Genomic DNA, 21619 nt, shown 5'->3' with positions numbered 1-21619 from the left:
AGGCTGTGTCTGGGTCTGATAAGATAAGTCTTGGTAGGGAAGAAGCTAGTGCGTCAGTTAATTTGTCGCTGGGGCAGGTTTTTCTGGATATGATGGTGGTGTGAGCAGGATAGTTAGTTGGGAGGGGTTTCTTCATGGCGAGTCTGCTTTCAATAAGGTAGTGGTCGGACCAAGGCACCGGGGTGCAGGTGGATGAGTTGGAGGTCTGGAAGCTGGAGTTAATAAACATTAGGTCCAACGTGTGACCAGCTTTATGAGTTGGAGATGCTATAATTTGTTGGAAGCCTATGGCAAGGAGCGATTGAATGAACATTTCGCATGATGCAGTAGGGGGGAGTGAGTCAACATGGAGATTAAAATCTCCAAGGATGATGGAAGGGGTATCTGTTTTTATCCATTCTATAATGAATTCAATTAGGGGGGATGGGTTGGACTCAAGGACGGTAGGGGGGGCATATACTAGACATATTTGCAGGGTAGCTGCATTAAAGAGACCTATTTCAAGTTTAGGCGGGGCTGCTATGCTGATGGGTTTAAGGTTAAGTTGTTTCTTGGCTGCTAGGAGGAGTCCTCCTCCTCTTTTTTTAGGTCGGTGGATGGGGAAGGTGTCATAGAGGGAGGATGGGAGTTGGTTTATGAGGACGGTATCTGATTCTTTGAGCCATGTTTCAGTGACTGCACAAATGTCTGGAGTGCAGTCTGCAAGTATGTCGTTGAGGATTAGTGTCTTTTTAGATATGGATTGTGCATTCATAAGTATAATGGAGAGGGTGGTGAGACCGAGGAACTGAGTCAGGGGTGAGGTGAGGATGGGGATAAGGGATTTGCGGTGAGGTGATGGATGGCGGGGAAGGAGGGGGGGGGGGAGGTAGTCTGGAGTGAGGGTGGTGGATGCAAGGGATTGGGTAAGCAGCCATGTTGATGCCTTCGTGGTCAGGTAGGAATGGTAGGAACAGGTAGGAGGAGTTGGTACCTTGATAGTCAGGTGGGAGGGGAGGTGCAGGGGGAGGAGGAGGGTGATCTGGTAGTGGAGTAGGTCAGCAAGTTTCAGCAGTCTGGATATCAGCGGGTTACAATTAGAGGCAATTTGGTACAAAACTTAAATAGGGATGAGGTACAGAGTAGAGAAAAAAAAAAAAAAAAAAACAACTTTCGATTGCTCACCGCGTGGCGAGAGTCCGTATTGAGAGGTAGCGGAGGAGGAGATAGTGAGGAAGGGGGTCCCGTTGCACGTAGTTCAGTTTGCGGCTGAGAGAACAGTCTTTATAGGAGCGTGTTTCTTAATTTCTCCCGGTCGGCGATTCTCACGCTCTCTCAGGCTGTGTGCTTCTCTCCTGTTCTGTCTCGATCACCCCCAGGCTGTGTATCACAGTGGGAGTTGAAGAGGAGTGGGGCCGCAGGTATGAAGCAGAAAGGGCTGAGCTGCTTTGTGTCCCTGAGTATGGGGTGGTGCAGGAGGCTGTGGAGGGTGAGTTTAGGTGCGGCACTTAGGTGCGGCACGAAGGGGCGCACAAAGGGGCGGGCCCCTTTGTCACGCTCCTTTGTGTGCGCGGCGCCGGAGAGCGTTAGGATTTAAATGCCGGCTGGGGCGGCTGCTGGTTGGCTGTCCTGGCTGGCAGGGCGGGACGCGGCAGGTCGATGTCGTCGGTGCGCTCCGGTCGGGGGCGGGGTTTAGGCCGGCGGGCGGAGAGGAGCCTCGCGGTCGGCGCCTGGGCTGCTGGGGGCAAGGGTGCTACTGAGGCCTTACCCCGGTGGGTCCTGGGCGCCGAAAGCGCAGGCCTGGCTTCGCACTCTGCCGCTGGATCGAGGAGAAGAGGCCGGCTTCGGCGAGCGGTAGGATTTAAATGCCGGCTGGGGCGGCTGCTGGTTGGCTGTCCTGGCTGGCAGGGCGGGACGCGGCAGGTCGACGTCGTCGGTGCGCTCCGGTCTCTCATGGCCAAACGGGCCATTGGTGTGACTTGAACTGAGGACGCCATGTGTCCCAGGAGGATGAGAAAGTGGCGTGCAGTTGCGGAGTGCTGAGACTGCAGCTGGTGCGCAAGAGACATGAGGGTGAGAGCTTGCTGTCGAGGCTTGAGATGGGACTAAATAGGATTTGTCGTAGTTGACGAGAAATCTTAATGAAATTAGAGTGTGTAAGGTTAGATTGAGGGACGACGGAGCAGCTTGCTGAATGGGAGCCCTGATTAACCAATCGTCTAGATTGGGGTTGACGTGAACACCTTGAGTCCTGAGGAAGGCTGCAACTACTACAAGGCATTTTGTGAAGACTCGTGGCACAGACGCTAGGCCAAATGGAAGCACGCGGTACTGATAGTGCTTGAGCCTACTAGAAACCTCAGGTACTTGCGATGAGATGGAGTTATCGCAATATGAGTGTATGCTTCCTGGAGGTCCAGAGAGCAGAGCCAGTCTCCTCTTTGTAAAAGAGGAAGAAGCGAGCCTAAGGTTACCATTTTGAATTTCTCTCGCTGGAGGTACTTGTTGAGGGCCTGTAGGTCCAGAATAGAACGAATGCCTCCCAATTTTTTGAGGATTAGAAAGTACCGGGAATAGAATCCTAGGCCGTGCTGAGCGTAGGGTACAGGTTCTATTGCCTTGGACTGGAGGGAGACCTCCTGATCCAGAAGGATAGAGTGATCGGATGTTCTCCACGTCGGTAGAGGTGGGGAGTCCGGTGGCACGGAGAGAAAGTTCAGATGGTAACCCTGAGCAATTATCGCCAGTACCCATTGGTCTGAGATGATTGAGTGCCATATGTTGTTGAAGTGGTACAGTCGACCTCCCACTGGAATGTGAGGTAATGGAAGCTGGCTGCTGCTCTCTAGGTCGAAGTAAAAAACCTGAAGCAGGACCTGGTTGAGGAGCTGCTTGCTGTTTTTGTTTCAGTGTCTGACGAGACTGGGCTTTTTGAAAAGGTCTCATGGCACGTGATCTGGTTGGTGGTGGGTAGGACTACTTCGGGCAGAAGAATGACTTCTTAGAGTCCTTTCAGAAGGGCTGTTTTGAAGAGTAGTCAGAAGACATCAGAGAGAGTTGTCTTAGGGTCTCATGATGGTCCTTGAGTTCCGCCACCGTCCGTTGAATCTGTTCGCCAAACAGATTATCTACTACAGAGGGTAGGTCGGATAACCTGTCTTGTACCTCAGTGCGAAGAGCGGAAGATTTGAGCCAGGCCCATCTCCTTGCCAAAATAGCAGCTGCAGATACCCTAGTAGCAGTGTCAAAGATATCGTAAGATGATCTAATCTCATGCTTGCCTGTCTCAAAACCCTTGTTTACTAGGGTTTGGAGCTGATCTTAAATTGCTGAGGCAGGGAGTCCGTGAAATCTTGTATCTGTTTAAAAATGACCCTATTATATTGGGTCATATAGAGCTGATAAACGACAATTCGGGAGATGAGCATTGATCCTTGGAAGACACGGTGACCAATGGCGTCTAGAAACTTCTGTTCCTGCCAGGGGAAAAAAGTGTGAAGCTTTGATCTCTTTGCTCTTTTCTGTGCAGATTCTACCACTACAGATTGGTGATCCAATTGAGTTTTCTGAAAACCCGGAGCTGACTGCACCAAATAGGTAGTGTCAGCTTTTCTGTGGACTGGAGCAATGGAGCCAGGATGTTCCCACTTCCTCTTGAGGAGATCCAGAAGAACCTGGTGGATAGGGATGGAGGTTATTTCCTTGGGAGCATCCAGGAATTGTAGTAACTCCATCATCTGATGTCTATCATCCTGTTCAGTCTGTAATTGGAAGGGAACCAATTCAGACATTTCCTTCACAAAATTTATAAAGGAAAGGTCCTCTGGGGGAGAACGCTTTCTACTTTCAGTGGGTGAAGGTGGTGAAGGCAAATCATTGGTGTCTGGGGAGGAATCATCAGTCAGGTATCATAGGGATCAGCACCTGCTCCTCTAGGAACTAGAGGAGGACGGGGTGGTGGGATACCAGAGGGTCCTGGTCTGTGCTCCGAAGGAATCAAAGGAATAATTGGAGGCACCGATGAAGGCATCGAGTGCATTGATGGATGACTCAGTGGCGCCGACGGCCGTATCGACACAGATGGTTGGACAGGTGGCGATGGACGTATCGGCATCGATGGCTGAGGTAGAACTCCCGATGGAGGGATGCGGAACGGTGTTTCTCCTCCCGATGACAGAGTAAGTGGGGAGGGCACCGAAGCCATCGGCGACCCGGGGTCCATCTGTGGAAAAGCAGCAATGAGCGCTTCCATCCTGGAGAGCAGCGGTGCCAACGCTGCTGGAATAGGGTCAGTGGGCGGTTCCACTATCGGTACCGGTGTCTGTGCCAGAGGAACCTGGAGTCATTGCATTGCCTTGTCGATGGCCTCCTGAACCATCCGGTCCAGTTATTCTCGGAGACCTGGAGCAAGCAGCCCCGGCTCCGGAACAGAAGGAGGCAGAGGCATAGCCGGAAGGACCACCATTAAAGGCGGAGTCTCGGCTCCCGATACTCTGCCGGGTGAGGGTTGCCTTGGTGACACGGTCGCCGAAAAGGTCGGTCCCTTTTCTGGTCTGGGTTTCTTCGACGGCAGCTCGGACGATGGCTCGGTCGATTTTGCTCCCTCGATGGTCCAAGACTTTCGATGTCAATGTTTGTCTCTACATAGAAACATAGAAATGACGGCAGAAGAAGACCAAACGGCCCATCCAATCTGCCAAGCAAGTTTCGCACTTTTTTTTTTTCATACTTATCTGTTACTCTTGGCTCTTAGTAACCTTTTGGTTCTATTTCCCATCCACCCCCACCATTAATGTAGAGAGCAGTGTTGGACCTGCATCTAAGTGAAAAATCTAGCTTAATTAGTTAGGGGTAGTAACTGCCGCAATAAGCAAGCTACATCCATGCTTATTTGTTTACCCAGACTATGTAATTCAGTCCTTGTTGGTTGTTGTCTGTATATAGATCCACTTTTCTTCATTCCCCCTGCCATTGAAGCAGAGTTATGCTGGATACGCATTGAAAGTGAAGTATCAGACTTTCTCCCCTGCCGTTGAAGCAGAGAGCTATGCTGAATATGCATTGAAAGTGAAGTATCAGTCTTTCTCCCCTGCCGTTGAAGCAGAGAGCTATGCTGGATATGCGTGAAGTATCAGTTTTTCTCTCCTGCCGTTGAAGCAGAGAGCTATGCTGGATATGCATTGAAAGTGAAGTATAAGGCTTATTTGGTTTGGGGTAGTAACCGCCGTAACAAGCAAGCTACTCCCCGCTTTTTTGTGAATGCAAATCCTTATTTCCACATTCATTCATGTCCTCTAGACTTTATGGATCCACAGTGTTTATCCCACGCCCCTTTGAAGTCCTTCACAGTTCTGGTCTTCCTCTGGAAGGGCATTCCAGGCATCCACCACCCTCTCCGTGAAGAAATATTTCCTGACATTGGTTCTGAGTCTTCCACCCTGGAGCTTCAAATCGTGACCCCTGGTTCTGCTGATTTTTTTCCCCGATGGAAAAGGTATGTCGTTGTCTTTGGATCATTAAAACCTTTCAAGTATCTGAAAGTCACTATCATATCACCTCTGCTCCTCCTTTCCTCCAGGGTGTACATATTTAGATTCTTCAATCTCTCCTCATAAGTCACTCGATGAAGACCTTCCACCTTTTTGGTCGCCCTTCTCTGGACCGCCTCCAGCTTGGCTGTCTCTTTGGAGATACGGTCTCCAGAACTGAACACAGTACTCCAGGTGAGGCCTCACCAAGGACCTGTACAAGGGGATAATCACTTTCCTTTTCTTATTCGATATTCCTCTCTCTATGCAGCCCAGCATTCTTCTGCCTTTAGCTATCGCCTTGTCACATAGTGTCTAATGATCTGAAGTCGGCGAAACAATCACCCCAAGGTCTCTCTCCTGCTCCGTGTACATCAACCTTTCTCCCACCATCGAATACAGTTCATTCGGATTTCCACTCCCCATATTCATGATTCTGCACTTCTTGGCATTGAATGTCAGCGGCCATACCTTCGACCACTCTTCCAACTTCCTTAAATCCCATCTCATTCTCTCCACTCCTTCCGGCGTGTCCACTCTGTTGCAGATCTTCGTGTCGAACGCAAAAAGACAAACCTTACCTTCTATCCCGTCCGCAATGTCGCTCACAAAGACATCGAACAGGACCGGACCCAACACTGATCCTTGAGGTACACCGCTTAAAACCGCTCTCTCTTCAGAGAGAGTTCCATTTACAATCACACATTGTCTTCTGTCCGTCAACCAGTTTGCAATCCAGGCCACCACCTCGGCACTCACTCCTAAGCTTCTCATTTTATTCACCAGTCTCCTGTGCGGGACCGTATCAAAAGCTTTGCTGAAATCCAAGTAGATGACATCGAGCGCTCTTCCTTGATCCAATTCCTTGGTTACCCAGTCAAAAAAATCAATCAGATTTGTCTGACAGGATCTTCCCCTGGTGATCCATGCTGCCTCTGGTCCAGCAATTCTCCCGACTGTAGATAGTTCACTATTCTTTCTTTCAACAGTGACTCCATTACTTTTCCCACCACTGAAGTGAGGCTAACGGGTCTGTAGTTACCAGCCTCTTCTCTGTTCCCACTCTTGTGAAACGGGCCCACCACCGCTCTTCTCCAATCACTTGGCACCACTCCCGTTTCTAGGGATCTATTGAACAGGTCACACAGCGGACCCGCCAGCACATCTCTGAGCTCTCTCAGTATCCTGGGATGAACTTCATCAGGTCCCATAGCTTTGTCCACTTTCAGTTTCTCCAGCTCTTCCCATACATTTTCAACTGTAAATGGAGTTACATCTAACTCCACTCCCCTCCAGTTTCTTGTTAACTAGTGGTGGTCCTTCTCCAGGGTCCTCTTTAGTGAACACAGAACTGAAGTATTCGTTTAATATTTCTGCCATTTCTTCGTCTCTCCACACATTGATCCTTTCCACCTTTCAATTTCACTATACCACTTTAAACTTTTCTCTTTTCACTGATGTATCTGAAAAATGTTTTGTCACCTCTCTTTACCTCCTTGGCAATCCTCTCTTCCGCTTGACTTTTTGCCATCTTGATTAATTTCTTCGTCTCCCTCAGTTCTACCAGATATTCTTCTTTGTGCTCCTCCCTTTGGGATCTTTTATATTTCTTGAACGCTGTTCTTTTAGCCTTTATTTTGTCAGCCACCTCCTTTGAGAACCAGAAAGAAAAATAAAGAAAAGAAAAATGAAACCTAACATATAGATTAGTTGCCTTGGTAATTGCTCTTTTTAGATTGGTCCACTGTTGATCCACATCTCTCTCGTTCTCCCAGCTTTTTAGTTCTTCCTCCAGGTACTTCCCCATTTCATCAAAGTCTGTGTTTTTGAACTGCAAAACTTGGGTCTTTGTGCTTCTTTTCCATATCCTTTTTGTGATATTCAACCATACCGTTTGATGATCACTGGTGCTGAGGTGGGCGCCCACCTGGACAACAGAGACATTATCTCCATTAGTGAGCACTAAGTCGAGTATAGCTCCTTCTCTTGTGGGTTCTAACACCATTTGTTTGAACAAAGCTACTTGTAGAGCAACCACTATTTCTCTACTATTAGATTCTGCAGATGGGATTCTCCAGTCTACATCTGGCAGATTAAAGTCTCCAATGATCACTTCTCCCTTCTTTCCTATCTTTTGGATGTCTTCAACCAGATCTCTGTCCAGCTCTTCCTTTTGGTTTGGAGGCCTGTAAACCATTCCAATAAAAATGGATGCCCCATCTTTTTTTAGGTCGGCCCTTAGTGCTTCTTCATTGCCCCATTTTCCTCGCAGCTCAGATGCTTGGATATTGTTTCTGACAAAGAGCCACTCCTCCCCTTTTCCTATCCTCTCTGTCCTTCCTTAACAAGTTATAGTCTGGTATTGCCGTATCCCAGTCATGAGATTCCATACACCACGTTTCCATGACAGCAACAACGTCCAAGTCCGCCTCCACCATTAGGTCCTGATGGGGAGTAGAGGGTATCGAAGGCCGAGATGTCATCGATGCTGGACGGTCTCCGGCTGGTGGTCGATGTCAAATCAACGAAGATCTTTGCCTCGGCCGCTGATTCAAAGAATTTTACCGTGTATGCATACCAAACTTTCAGTTTTGCAGGAAACTGAAGAGAGGATTTTATCTCCTTCGTAAACAAGGTGAAGCAAACTGGGGAAAAGCCTCGCCTCATGGCAGATACCTGGGCCGAATAGTCTTGGAGAATCTGCACTTTATGGGATTCATAAAAGATCTGAGGTTTTGCGATAGGCCTGCAATATAAGTTGCTTTTGAGCAAAGTTTAACAACTTTGCAATTATCACACCTTGGGGTCTGGGGTCACGATCTAAGCTGTGAGCTCTCTCAATCCAAAGGGAGGAATGTAGTTCAGGAAGATTTAGTGCCTCCGGTATCCAAGATTCCAAAAGAGAATCCAGGTTTCTGTCTGTAACTGTTTTCGGTATGCCTGTGAAGCATAGGTTTGATCTCTGAGCCCTGTTTTCCAGGTCGTCCAGTTTGGCAGCCTAGGCCTCTGTTTTTTCCAGCGCTGCGATCTGTGTGGTAGTTGCAAGGCAGTCATCCTCTAGCATTGCCACCCATTCCTCTATCTGCTCAAATCGCGGATTTAATTCAGTCAGAGCAGATCTTACCTCCGTTATTTGTGTGGCCATGATCGGCAGTTTCTAGTCCAAAGCAGCTAAGATCACAGTTTATTTATTTAAGTTTTTTTATATACCAACATTCAAGACGATAGTCCCATCATGCTGGTTCACAAGAAACAGGGGTGCGATTATAATAAACTTTACAATTTGAACAATAGTGCAGAAAAGCAGTTACATGTAACAAGGAAATCAATAACTTGGAGTAAGAAGGGAAATGTAGATCAGATAATTATATGAATATAACAACATTGTAAGAGGAGGCTATTAATGCTAATACTAGCAAAGTGTGTTGATTGATGGAAGTTATATAATGTTGGAGTTAGGAAAGGCCTGTGTGAACAGCCACGTCTTGAGTCTTTTCTTGAAGATTGAGATGCTGGGTTCCATTCTAAGATTTGGGGGAATGGAGTTCCATATAGTTGGACCGGCTGTGGAGAAGGCCCGATCTCTAAGCGTGATGTGTCTGGTAGTTTTAGCTGGAGGTACTTGAAGTGTTCCTTTGTAAGCTTCTCTTGTCGGTCTTGTAGAGTTGTGTAATCGTAGTGGGATATGGAGATCAATTGGGGCTAATTGATGGATGTTTTTGAAAATGGTGAGAATGGCCTTGTAGATTATTCTGAAGTGGATGGGCAGCCAGTGGAGGCCCATCAGGATAGGGGTTATGTGTTCTCTTCTCCTGGTGTTAGTGAGTATACGGGCGGAGGCATTTTGGACCATTTGCAGTGGTTTGGTGTGTGATGAAGGGAGACCAAGCAAGATGGTGTTACAATAGTCCAGCTTTGCGAAAATGATTCCTCTACCACAGCATTTTTGTATACTGCCCTTGTTTCCTGACTCAGGAAGCGCCGCCATCTTGGCCTCAGAGGGTCGGGGCATTTTTCTCTTTTCTTTTTGCCCATTTTTGGCAGCATGCCAGAAGGAGATTTGTTCATGTATGTGGCAATAGACATAGATGACTTTGGAGGTCAGATATTCCAGATAAAACCGGTCTAGCATGACAGAAAAAGCTGAATAAGGGAGCGTGGCACCTGGAGCTCTGTGAGACGTGCCAGCTCCGGCTCATCACGTGACCCCTTGCATGTCCCAATGGTGAGATTACTTACCTGATAATCTCGTTTTCCTTAGTGTAGACAGATGGACTCAGAACAAGTGGGTATATAGTGTGCTCGTTGCTAGCAGTTGGAGACGGATCTGACGTCAGCACGGGTACATATACCCCCACAGGAAGTGAAGCTCTTCAGTAATCTTCCTTGCAAAAGCTGTTATGGATATATGTGTACTGACGATCAAGAAAAATAGTGAAAACAGGATTCCCCTGACCGATTGATAGTAGCTGGAGACCGCCAGCATTCCCAACCGGGAGGCGTCGACACCTGGCAGTGTGGACGCACTCATGTAAGAAGTGATAAGGCTTACCTTGAATCGGTGAAACCAATGACTACAGGCAGCTGGGCGGGATGCTGAGTCCATTTGTCTACATTAAGGAAAACGAGATTATCAGGTAAGTAATCTCACCATTTCCTGTCGTGTAGCCAGATGGACTCAGAACAAGTGGGATGTACAAAAGCTTTACTCCCGGACTGGGCGGGAGGCTGCCTGAGGACCGTGTAAGACCGCCCTCGCAAATGCTGTATTCTCCCTGGCCTGGACATCCAGACGGTAAAACCTGGAGAAGGTATGGAGGGAGGACCATGTCGCCGCTTTACATATTTCTGCAGGCGACAGCATCCTAGATTCCGCCCAGGATGCTGCTTGGGCTCTGGTAGAATGGGCCTTGACTTGAAGAGGCGGTGACTTCCCGGCCTCTACGTAGGCCGCTCTGATAACTTCTTTAATCCAGCGGGCAATGGTGGGCCGAGAGGCCGCTTCACCTTGTTTCTTCCCGCTGTGAAGGACGAACAGATGGTCAGTCTTTCGTACTGTTTCTGTCATTTCCAGATATCTGGGCAGCAATCTGCCGATGTCGAGATGGCGTAGCAAACGCCCGTCTTCAGACCTGCCGTGGTTGGCAAAGATATGGTCTGGTTAAGGTGAAATTGTGAGACTACCTTAGGCAAGAAGGATGGAACCGTGCGAGGATGGATAGCCTCAGGAGTGATCCTGAGAAAGGGATCACGGCAGGACAGTGCTTGTAGCTCTGAGATGCGGCGTGCTGAACATACAGCCAGCAAGAACACCATCTTCGAAGTGAGAGAACGGAGAGACAGGCCCCGAAGGGGTCTGAAGGTGGATCCCGCGAGGAAATCCAAAACAATATTGAGGTTCCACAAAGGCACTGGCCACTTCAGTGGCGGACGAATCTGCTTGACTCCTTTCAGGAAGAGAGAAACATCTGGATGCGTGGCAATGGTCTTGCCATCCCTCCTGGGACCATAGCAAGACAGCGCAGCCACCTGAACCTTGATGGAGCTGAGGGAGAGACCTTTCTGAAGTCCATCCTGCAGGAAATCCAAAACAATAGGGATAGTAGTCGCATGTGGATTGGTGCCATGAGTGTCGCACCAGGCTTCAAACACTCTCCAGATCCTTACGTAGGTGAGGGATGTGGAAAACTTGCGAGCTCGGAGGAGTGTATCTATCACTGGCTCCGAGTAACCTCTTTTCTTCAGTCTAGCCCTCTCAATGGCCAGACCGTAAGAGAGAATTGAGCCAGATCCTCGTGAAGGATGGGACCTTGACGTAGCAGGTCCTGGAGCGGAGGCAGGGGAAGAGGCTCCCCTGCCAGTAGTCTTCGTCAATACAATATATGCTCAACCATATGCAATATACGCTCAATAAGAAGCGCTCAATACGATACAGGCGCCTATCATGGGCTCTCAATACCTGAACAGGGCCAACAAAATGGCGACCTCCGCGGCGTGCCGCATACAGGCAACGCCGCCGATCCTTGAACTTCGGAGACCAAAGTAAAAGTTGTGCGCCTTACCTGATCCTCAGCGCTTCCCGGCTGAAACCCGGGCGGTCTCCGGCTGCGGGGGGGGGGGGGGGGAGAGGGGAAATACCTTCACCGCCGCGCTTGAGGAATGCATCCGCTACCTCCCAAGTCCACGCCGGGACCGAGGCACCTCTTAGCCCGACCCAAGCCTTCCTGCTCGGGGGCTTGGTCCCTGCCACGATTCGGCCACCGGACCGAGGCCTAAACCTCCGAGGGACCACGGAAATCACATCGGGAAACTCAACTGGGGGAGGGACCGAATGGTATCACCGCAGGAGTGCGGGGCTCGATGTTCCTGTAGAAATTTGGTAAGTAGAAAGTAGAAAAAAAAAGAAAGTAGATTGGAAACACGCTCAGCGAGCGTGCAGGCTCTCCAAACTGCTTTGGAGACGGAAAGTACTGAAGAGCTTCACTTCCGGGGGGGTATATGTACCCGTGCTGACGTCAGATCCGTCTCCAACTGCTAGCACGAGCACACTATGCCCACTTGTTCTGAGTCCATCTGGCTACACGACAGGAAATGTTACATTTACCTAGTCAATATTGGGGTAATTGAAATCTTCAAAATTGATAGTGCAGGTACAAATCTTAGGTTCCACCAATTTTTCAAATAGTATATTGTTTATTTCGAAATGTACAGCTGGCAACTCCACAAATAAAGCAATAACTTGTCAAAGTCCACCGACACGGTCCCGTGTTTCGCTGTGGCTGCATCGGGAGGGTATTTTAAATTGAAAAAAGGACCCTCTCTCCTCCTTCTCCAGGGAAAAGTCTGCTGCTGGGCCGATTTTATGGGCCTGGTCGTCCCGCCTCGATAATGTCACGAGTGGGCGGGGTTAGCATCGAGGTGAGGCTACCCGGCCCCGACGACGCTGCTAACCCCGCCCACTCGTGACGTCATCGAGGTGGGATGACCAGGCCCATAAAATCGGCCCAGCAGCGGTGCTTGTCGTCGCCGGCGCTTGTCCTAAGCCACGCTTCCTAAGGGGCGCGCGGCTTTGTGTCGGATTTGAGAGGAATTTGAAATGGTACAGCTTTATCTTCTTAACTGTAAGTAACCCTTTCATCACACCCTCTCCCCCAATAAGGAGCCAAGAATAGATGTACTGAACGTGGGAGCCTATTAGGTTCTGAGTTGCATATTTGATAAAACTATGCCTCATTCTGTAAGGAAAAGAAGAGCCAAGGAGAGAGTTGAGCCTACCACTACCCCCGGTACTTATATAAAAGGACCTATGGACTCATGTGCAACGTACATTAAGATCGGAAGTGGCGCAGATAGAGGGTCCTCTTGAATTTACTTCTGAGGTCTCTCCATCGGACCTATCAACATCTTTATCCCCGATCCAAAGGGAACCACCTGTTAACCCGGCTACATCCAAAGCCCACGGGCCTTGGAGGGAGGGCCCACCTGCGGAAGTTGTAGAGTTAGGGTCTCCATTAGTAGGCCCAAAGCCCCTGGATTTGTCTGTGATGGAAAGTCCGGTGGAAGTCCGGTTAGGACAGACCACCTCACTGAACTTGGTACAAGGAGATCTCCACCAGGATTCAATAAAGATGGATAGCTCTGTTTATTTGCCTAAGATATGTGTCCCACAAATAAGTAACCTGAAGTAGTTACATTGGATGTAATAATGGAAGCTATAGTGAGTTTTCAGAATTCTGTGGTAGCTCAAGTAAATCCTGTTATAGAAAAAGTTAATAATTTACAAGTAAATATAATAAATATGGAGCTAAGAAAGGATAAAGAAATTAAAGAACTAGAGAAAATTAAAGGAGATCTAGACAGTACAAAACTGGTACAAGAGGCAATGATAAAAGAAAATCAAATATTGCAAATGAAATTGGAGAATTTGGACAATGTTAATAGAAAGAAAAATCTTCGTTTTGTTAACTTTCCAATGCTCCCACATATGTCACCTAAAGAAATATTTAAGAAATATCTATTAGAAGTTCTTAAAGTACCAGAAAACACAATACCACCATTAGCTAAGATTTACTACATTCCAATGTACAAAAAAGGAGTACAACAGGAAGAGCAGGAGGGTGTACAGGTTATGGATAAGTTGGAAACTAGTTTGGATGTTTCCAAAATTCTGGAGACATCTGATAGTGATATGGTACAGAGTGCTACATTATTAACCACTTTTGTTTTTGAGACTGATCGTGACTGGGTGTTTCGTTTATTTTTTAAACATAGGTTGGAACCATTTCTGACTTTAGCCATAAGAGTCTACCCAGACTTTTCAAAAACACCACAAAAGAGGAGGAAACAATTTCTTTCATATAGGGCAAAGGTTCTCCAAATAGGGGCTACCTACCGCCTTAAATATCCTTGTAAATGCTGTATAAGATACAAGGGTAAGTCCTTTGTGTTTTATATTCCTCCTCAATTATCAATCTTTCTGAGTGATAAAACACAAGTGGGGAACTCTGTGTTAGAGTTTCCGTAGGATCAATATGTTCAGTGAGCCCTATAAATAAATAGAGTACGTTGCAAGGTACATTATTGATGTAAGTTTAACTTTTCTTTGAAATCTTGTTCAAATTGTCTCCTTATAATTGAGGACTGAATCAGCATTGTGGATGTAATTGTTTTGTATTGTTAGTTAAATTTATAACTATGTTTGCTTCCTAAATGCTTTTCCTAACCAAGAATGATCTTGTATTATTAAATGTTGAAATTGAATAAATATTAAATAAAAAAAAAAAATCTGCAAGAAAGCATATATACAAATAGTGGAACGAAAAGGGAGATTGGCTACTATATTTACGACAATAATAGAAGTGCATACTTTTCGTACCAGTTAAGGAGCGCGAACGCCCTCATTAGTGTCAAACATTTAAAGAAGAATGGCGCAAAACGGGAATCCATCGTGAGATTCAGGAACCAATCACAACAGAGCACACACTCAACCAAACAGGTGCCATTCAATCTCTTTGTTCAGACCTTTCGGGCTAACAGTATCAAGAGTGTATATCCAATCTCTGTTCTCTTATTTATTTATTTATTTATTAACTTTTATTTACCGACATTCGTGAAGCACATCATGCCGGTTTACAATGAACTCAGGCTGGAAATACAACTCTTCTGCCCAGCACTTCGGCAAAGTCACCCCCCCGGGGTGGGCGGGCGACTGCCTCTAGTACGGAGAAGAGGAGATCAGAGATGGAGTGGCCGATATGAGACCAGTGGGCTACCAAGGGTTCATTCATTCTTAAATGCCGAATATTAGAACAGTGCTCGATCATCCTGGTTTTCACCATCCTGGTGGTCTTACCAACATACAGGAGGGGGCAGGAATTACAGGAGACTTTACAGGAGGAACTTTCACACAAACTGGATCTTATTAAACAGGCCTCGCCACTGGAATCCTTTGATCGACAACTTGAGGAATTTCAGGAGAACCTGACCAAGTTTCGCAACGATTTAAAATCTGTTAAATACAGTAAATTTCAACGGGACGAAACTGATTACAAAACTGGATACGTCTACAAATGGATGTCCAAAAGACCCCAGAAGAAGGTAACTTTTGCACAGGAGTCGTCCTCCTCAGAAGACTCGTCGGGCGAAGAATTACAACGGAGCTGCGGGCATGGTCGCCGCAACCGCGGTGCTTCCGCCCCTGCACAAGAATTACCATCTTCAATACCAGCACCTGCCTCTTCACGATATTCCTCCATTGCTGCCTCTTTTTTGGACTCAGGCCAGGCACCCCGGGACACCCACAGAATGCGGTCCCGGGCGGCCACAACAGTAGCTCAAACTACTCAAAGATCCACTCATGCAACCCGCCCACCATTAGACCCTTGGCAGTAGCTTCTGAGACTGTATTTAACTTGTCCTCGCGTTCTTTAACAGATGTTGAATTGGGGGCATTACACAAGGGCTTGTCATTTGTACCTACGATAAAATGTGATGCATTTGATTTACATGTTCATTTACACTGTTTTTTTCGTCTGCTTAAACAAACTGTTTTTTGCAGATTCTCCTCCTTCGCGAGATGCCTCTGTAGGTTTTCAACAGGTCCCGGTGGATTCCCCCTGGCCCTGTTGACCCGTTATTAGGTGCCTTTGAATGCCTGGTGTGTGCGGATGCTCAAATTCTAACATCTAGGAGACAGTATGTGCGCTATAATTTAACTAAACAAGAGGAAGTAGCTGTTAGACATCTGGCTAATGATGATTCTATTGTCATAAAACCTGCCGACAAGGGCGGTGGGATTGTGGTTTTAGACAGGGCAGAATATGAGGCGGAGGCACTGCGACAGTTGGGCGATGTTTCATTTTATATACCGCTGCCAGAGGATCCCACAGAATCTCTGTTGAAGGACATTAAATCATTAGTTCAAGAGGCGGTTGACTGTAACATGATTACGAGTAGAGAGGCCAAGTTTCTGGTGACCCCCTCTCCAATCACGCCGGTGTTTTACACCCTTCCTAAAATTCACAAAACACTTATTCGACCGCCTGGCCGCCCCAATTGTTTCCTGCATTGGCTCTTTATTAGAGCCACTGTCAAAATGTGTTGATGTTTTTCTGAAACCCTTCGTACCACAGATTCGGTCGTATGTAAGAGACTCTTCTCATCTAATTTCTCTTTTGGCTAATTTAGTGGTGCCGTCGGGAAAGTTCTTCTTTGTTACCCTGGATGTGATTTCCTTGTACTCGAACATCCCCCAGGCAGATGCTCTGCGTGTTATAGAGGACGTTTTCAACTCGCATCCGGCTCCCCATCGTGTTTCTCCATCTTTTCTGGTACAATTGTCGGAATTAGCTCTCACAAAAAATTTTTTCGATTTGATGAGACCTATTATCAACAAATAAAAGGCACAGCTATGGGGGCCACTATGGCCCCCAGTCTGGCTTTTTTATACATGGACCGTTTTGAATCATCTTTGGTTTACTCCTCTGAGTGATATTCATTTATACACCTATGGTTATGCTTCATTGACGATGTATTCATTATATGGGTGGGCACTGATCTACAATTTTATATGTTCATAGATTGGTTGAACGCATTGAACAGTCATTTGCAGTTTAATTTTTGTATTCATCCATCCCAAATTGCATTTCTGGACATTTTAATTTCGGTGGAGGGGGATCGGTTTGCAACTACGCTTTTTCGAAAAGATACGGATCGTAATACGCTGCTGTCATATAACAGCTGTCACCCAAAGGCATTACGAGATAACATCCCAACCGGCCAGTTTCTAAGACTACGGCGGTTGTGTTCATCTCGTTCTGATTTTTTGAATCAAGCTCAGTTGATGACTACCCGGTTTTTGGAAAGAGGCTATCCGGCACGAGTGATCAAGAAAGCGTTTAAACGCGCCTTATACACAAACTGGGACTGGCTTTTTCTTTCCCCCCTCGGGGTCGGACGAGGGATATCATAATTGCATTCTTCCCTTCTTGATTTTGAGCAAATCAATTGCCGACATATCCAGAGACACTGGCACGCGCTATCTTTATCGAATCTTTTTCACGGCTCTCTAAGTTTTACCTTTCGGAGGGGCAGGAATTTTCGCGACCAGTTGGTCCATACTGTATTTCCTAGCAATGCGAAAGAGTTAGGTTTGGAGGGGCTTCATAGACCCTGTGGGCACTGCACTAGGTGCAGTCACATAGATACAGCTTCCTTATTTAAACACCCTAGTACTGGACGTATTTTTCGACTGCGTTCTAACTCTGATTGTACTACTAAAGGTGTGGTGTATATAGTGCAATGCCCCTGCCCCCTCCTGTATGTTGGTAAGACCACTAGGATGGTGAAAACCAGGATGATCGAGCACTGTTCTAATATTCGGCATTTAAGAATGGATGAACCCTTGGTAGCCCACTGGTCTCATATCGGCCACTCCATCTCTGATCTCCTCTTCTCCGTACTAGAGGTAGTCGCCCGCCCACCCCGGGGGGGTGACTTTGCCGAAGTGCTGGGCAGAAGAGAACAGAGATGGATATACACTCTTGATACTGTTAGCCCGAAAGGTCTGAACAAAGAGATTGAATGGCACCTGTTTGGTTGAGTGTGTGCTCTGTCGTGTTTGGTTCCTGAATCTCGCAATAGATTCCCGTTTCGCGCCATTCTTCTTTAAATGTTTGACACTAATGAGGGCGTTCGCGCTCCTTAACTGGTACGAAAGGTATGCACTTGTATTATTGTCTTAAATATAGTAGCCAATCTCCCTTTTCATTCCACTATTTGTATATATGCTTTCTTGCAGATTTTATTGAAACTTTTGGTCCCTCCAGATGCAGCCACAGCGAAACACGGGACCGTGTCGGGGGACTTTGACAAGTTATTGCTTTATTTGTGGAGTTGCCATCAATCACACACACACCATCAATCACAACCACCTCCTCACCCGGCTGGCTGAAATAGGCATCTCTGGCCTAGCTCTGCTATGGTTTAAATCTTACCTATCCAATAGGAAGTTTGCAGTCAAAATAGGAAATGCCGAATCCACACTCTACTCTCTGTCCCAAGGCGTCCCCCCGCAAGGTTCCTCCCTCTCCTCTACCTTATTCAACCTTTACCTCACCCCCCTCTGTCAGCTCCTAACAGACCTTGGCCTCAAATTCTTCGTCTACGCTGATGACGTTCAAATCCTCATCCCCATTCATAACTCCCTAACTGACGCCCTGGCCTACTAGAACATATGTCTCGCATCCATAAATGACTTCCTCACAAACATCCACCTTGCACTAAACACATCCAAAACAGAACTGCTCCTTCTGTCCCAACACCAACCCCCCAAACCCAGGATCTCCAATGACCCAGCCTTCAACACCATATCTTCTCAGCCCTGTGTAAGAGACCTTGGGGTAGTACTAGACCAACAACTGAATCTAAAAAATATATCAGTTCCATCCTCAAAGAGGGCTTTTACAAGCTCAATGTCCTAAAGAAACTTAGACCCCTCCTCCACTATCATGACTTCCGGACTGTTATCCAAGCTACCCTATCCTCAAAGCTAGACTACTGTAATGCCCTCTTCCTTGGACTACCCTCATCCACCATCAAACCCTTACAAATGTTCCAAAATGCTGTTGCCAGGGTCATCACAAACACATGGAAATCCGATCACATTACTCCCATTCTCAAAGACCTCCACTGGCTCCCCGTAGCATCCCGCATTCTCTTTAAAACCCTATCCATAATTCACAAATTGATTTACTTCTACAACTCCAACTGGCTTGATGAGCCCTTCTGCCTCACATGCTCGGAGCGACCCACCAGGTCTGTAAACAAAGGAACTCTAACAGTACCGCCCCCTTAAAAGAGCCCACCTCTCCGCCACAAGGAATCGTACAATTTCCATAGCCGGCCCCAAACAATGGAACTCCCTCCCTCCCGTACTCAGACTCGAACCATGCTATTCTAAATTCCAAAAGAAACTAAAGACCTGGCTCTTCCGACAAGCCTTCCCAGAATAATCCGCATTCGTAGTCCTCCCCCCCCCCTTAATTTACGCTCTCATACACATCTAATAAAGTTTTCTTCATTAAGATTAGAAACCATCCCGTAATCCTTATAGGACCCGTGCTTTAAATTTCTCTCTTATGCCCTTGTATACAAGTTCACCTTTGCATTTAGCTTTATTGTTTTAACGTTTACTGCTACTGTTTTTTTTGCACTTTCTGTACTAATGTATCTCTGTAATTTATTTATACTCCCCACCCCCTCCCCTGTTTATTGTACTTTTCAATCTTTCAGTTGTAATGTAAACCGGTATGATGTTTGCACACTAATGCCGGTATATAAAAATCTTAAATAAATTAGTTTGTGGTCTGACCACGGAATGGCAGTTGCTGTTGGCGTTGTGTTTTGCAATTTTTTCATTTGTGAAAATGAGGTCGAGTATGTGGCCCGCTTTGTGGGTGGGAGTTTTTATTATTTGTTGGAAACCAATGGCCTAATAATCAAATCACCAACTATGATGGTCCACCTAACCATTGCCTCCTGGGCAGTAGCCCAGGGAGACATCCTCGGTGCGAGAGGACAATGCACCATCTGGAGAGCAGGTCCTTGCTACAGGATCACATACAACTTCTGTTTATTAGCTGCCTTACTGACTACTAAAAGCACAAACACACTAAATAATATACCCCAATAGTTTACTTCTTCCAAATACTTTTAAAAAAATTTCCCAAGCAAAACTTACTGATTCCTTTCAGCCACCAGAAAGGTGATCCTTTCCTCTCAGTGCTCCCACTGGATTGTGGGTTACTGAGCTCTTCCCTTGCAATGTATCTTGTGCTTCTAAGGTAAATTAGTACAAAAGAATCCCTTTGGAGATTTACACTAAAGTTACTTGTTCTGAGTGACTCACTGCTATTTTGATTAACAAATGGTACCTAATCAAACCAAATCATACTACCCTAACACTTTTCCCAAGGTGAGTAACTGAACTTTTCAACTTACTTAGGTATATACTGCTCCTAGCTTATTTCTAGCTTCTGGCTATCTTTTTTCTTTTTTTTATCAAACACATTATCTTCAGCTTATTAGCTGCCTTATTGACTATTAAAAGCACAAACACACTAAATAATAACCCCAAATAGTTTACCTCTCCCCAATATTTAAAAAAAAAATTTCCCAAGAAAAACTTACTCATTCCTTTCAGCCACCAGCAAGGTGATCCTCTCCTCTCAGTGCTCCCACTGGATTGACAGTTGTCAATTTCAATTCATAGAGATACAATGAAAGCAAGTTCCAGGGCTTGAAACTTTGGTGTGATTATCCATCTTTTGTCCCTCAAATTAAGGCTGTTGTGAAATCTGGTTTTTTATAAGCTTTGGCTGTTACATCCTCTCAAACTTTTGTTTCTTTCATGTGATTTTTGCACTGAGGTTCAGTTGATCATGCCTATCCCTAGACTATTTCAATGGATTATATCTAGGTCTTCCCTTATCTGTTATTAAGCCAATCTACCTCTTGCAGATTGCAGCAGCTTGTCTCATATCTGGACTCGCCATTCGGGATCATATTGGCTCCCTATATAATCAAGAATCAACTATAAAATTACTAGTCTAGTTCATGATTTTTGTAACAATTTTTCCATTCCTTGGATCTCTACAATATTAAAACCTTACAGCCCTATAAAAACCCTAAGATCCTCGCTAAATTTTTTTCTAGAGGCTCCATCTATCCGTCAAGTATGACTAATGGAATTTCACAAGCGTGCCTTTTCTTTTGCTGTAGTAGAGAGCTAGAAGCACTTCTAATTCTCTACTACAGCAAAAGCAATAGTTCCAGACAATTTACATATGATTCAATGCTCCAAACTCTTCAGAAAGCAATTGAAATCTTTCCGTTTCATTCACTTTTTAAGAATGAATCCAAAATTGTATTTTTTTTTTTGCTGTTCAGTTTTGTTTGAATCCAATGTTTTACATGAGTTTTAATGCTATGTTACATTAACTGTTTTTAATCATTTTTTTAGGACCGTACATTGCTTTTAATTTTTAATTATGTATGCTTCTTGTTAGCTGTTTAGGGTTACAAACAAATAAAATAACAGGAATTATTTGAAAAGGAATGGAGAACAAAACTGAGAATATCATGATGCCTTTCAACTGATCCATAATAAGACTTCACCTTGAGTACTGTGTGTGTAGTTCTAGTCAATCCATCTCAAAACCCCCCAGCAGAAATAGAAAAAGTACAGAGAAGGGTACAAAAATGATAATGGAGATGGAAAAGCTCCTTTACTGACACAGGCTTTAGCTTGGAGAAGAAAGGACAGAGGGGATATGATTGAGATTTATAAAATTATGAGTGGGGTGGATTATTAACCCTTTCGAACACTAGGACAAGGGGACACTCCATTAAACTAGCAACCAGCACATTTAAAACTCCTCCTAAAGTGTTTTGTCACTCAGCGCACAATAAAGCTATAAAATCTGTTGCCAAAGAATGTGGTCAAGGCAAAAGAGAGTTAGACAAGTTCTTAAAGGAAACGTCCATAAACAGTTATTAGTCAAGCAAACTTGGCAAAGCCAGCACTTATCCCTGAGAGTGAGACACAAACAACA

At 45.9% G+C, this 21619-nt stretch overlaps 1 protein-coding gene across 1 annotated transcript in view; it reads right to left on the bottom strand.

Moving 5' to 3' along the window:
- RNF17 (ring finger protein 17) overlaps nt 1-21619 on the bottom strand; it is a 1084608-nt gene that overhangs the window by 227377 nt on the left and 835612 nt on the right. The gene's annotated exons all lie outside the window — the stretch shown is intronic.

Source organism: Rhinatrema bivittatum, chromosome 5 (genome assembly GCF_901001135.1).
Source record: "Rhinatrema bivittatum chromosome 5, aRhiBiv1.1, whole genome shotgun sequence".
Classification (NCBI taxonomy): Eukaryota; Metazoa; Chordata; class Amphibia; order Gymnophiona; family Rhinatrematidae; genus Rhinatrema; species Rhinatrema bivittatum.
This window is presented reverse-complemented; position numbering and strand designations above follow the sequence as displayed.